Below are 2,402 nucleotides of genomic sequence, written 5' to 3' on the forward strand. Positions count from 1 at the left end.
CTCTACCCTTGCCCTTACCCCATATTTACAACAATCTACACATTTACAAATTCGTCACTACTGTCACGTCTTCCCCATATTTCCCCTACACCAAATTCTTCCCCACAATCCCTCTAACCAAATTTGCCATCACCCAATTCATCATCAATCCTCATAAGGAGGGAGAGATGGAACAACAAAGCACAATGTCACACCCATGTCATGATGCGTCTCACAATCCCAAACATTTGCACAATAAAAATAATCAAAAACAACCTGGCATGGTGTGGAGGTACATCATCCCAGGTGAGTGGATGCAGATGGTGTGAGATCTCCATCCTAACTACCTTCTAAATGACTTTAATACACTTTACACTACCCGGGGTCTTTCCCTGCCAATCCATTGGACAACTTACACTATGGGTTCTAAAAACCAATTCCCATTGTCCAAACTGTGGTGCTTATCAATTTGGGGTCTCACTCCCCCGATTCATCTCCCGGTGCCCTTGCACAATTTCCTGGCTGAGTCGTGTCGCTCTCCCAGCAGGTCTGCCCACCTGCACACCTCCACCACTGTAGTTGCCACCCGAGCTTACCTAGCTCCTCACCCTAACCTATCTAACTGGGGAAGGTCCCACCTGGCTCTGTCACCCTTCGGTGCCCTCTGGCACTGGGCTACCCGGGTCCGTCCTCCAGATCCTCGGGCCCCATCCACAACAACTCTACCGGCTCCCAGAGCCCACCTGCGGCCTCACCTGGCCGACATCCTCACAGTGGTGGAGTGCCCAAACAACTACACATACTAACAGGCTACACGCCCAGCCATTTCCACGACACTAATGCACCCATTCAAACTCCATTCTTCCACACACACCACAGATGCCAATATCCAACCACAATTTACCTGTACCCTCTACCTAACACTTACACTACCCTCCCCGGGTATTCGTGATGGGGGTCCATCCTCCTTTCCCCCATCCACACCTTCGCACCATCCACCCCACTCCACAGTTTCCACCATACTCACTCCACGACCATACATTCCATACTCCATATATGCCACACTCCATGTATTCCACACAACCATTTTTTTTTTTTTTTGTATACTGAATCGAGGCTCGTGAAAGAGCTGACATTTACTTCACAAACAAATCAACCAGACAAACAAAATATATAAAAAGAGGGACACCTGCTGCTCTACACCTGCAGTTGCACACCTGTGAAATCTCACCTGGTGCCACCTGCACCCTACTTCCTCCCTGGACCATTTGGGTCAACACAACACACATCACCATCACTCCCTCATACACTGCGCCATACACCTGTTCAGTTGCACACCTGTGCAATCTCAATACAACTCACAATCACAATCATTTACTCATACCCTGCTCAATACACTTTCGATCTTCACACACACGGCATCATCTCATCTAACTACTCCCCTCTGGAACTTGCGCTTCCCAGTCGCCCCTTTAAACTATTGCGCTCCCTCGTCATTATAATCCAACTACCCTCTCTATGTCCCCACTACCGGTTCAATGTTGCTACCTAAACCTTACCGTTACCTATGGTCAATCTCTAAGTCCCTACACACGATATCCTAACCCTCCCGGGCTAGTTTTCACTGCCAAACCCCATAACTAGTGCTCCTTTGCCCCCGCTGTGAGAGATGGCAAAGTTGCCATCCCACCACATCGGGCATCTTTCACTATAAATTTTGCTCACCAAATTCCAGTCAATCAAAAATTTTCCAATCACTGCCAATTCTATTCACTTTTCTAAATTTCGGATCAAAAACACTATCATCACCGTCCATTAAACTTGAGCCTCGGTGCGTCGTTACATTATCAAAGCCCGGCTTCGCACAGCCGAGCAATGAACGTGGGTGGTTTGGTCGCCTGCAGTTGGATCCGTCCGGCATTCATGATTCTGGGGAGGAGGCATGCTCGGGCCGAGGTTCCACGCATCATCGCGGCTCGGAACCTTGAGGTCTCCGGCCCGATGACCGAGGCTCGCCCGGTCGGAACCCCATCCCCGCCACCAGGGGGCACCGGTCCGCTTCCTCCTACTCGCCCCTGAACCGGACCGGTCGCCTCGCCCGACAAGGCCTGGACTCGACCGTGCGGGGCCCAGCATCCAACAAAGCGCACCGAGCGCCCGCATCGGCTATTCGTCACCCTAAGGGCCTAAACGCTAACCCGTTCAATGTCGATGCTTCACTTGCATACGCGACCCGTTTCACACTCACAAAACCTGGCGTCTCGGCGCCTCCAGTGCATCCCACACACTCCGTCCATTCCACCACCGCACTCCGTTACACACCACACCTCTCGCACCCCCTCTTGCACATACTCGCCGTTCGCACACTGCTTTCCACACCTCTCCTCCCTTACGTCCTCCGTAACACTCACCATGGGCGTGCA

The sequence above is a fragment of the Myxine glutinosa genome, chromosome 1 (assembly GCF_964187855.1).
Source record: "Myxine glutinosa chromosome 1, kmMyxGlut1.1, whole genome shotgun sequence".
In the NCBI taxonomy this organism is placed as follows: Eukaryota; Metazoa; Chordata; class Myxini; order Myxiniformes; family Myxinidae; genus Myxine; species Myxine glutinosa.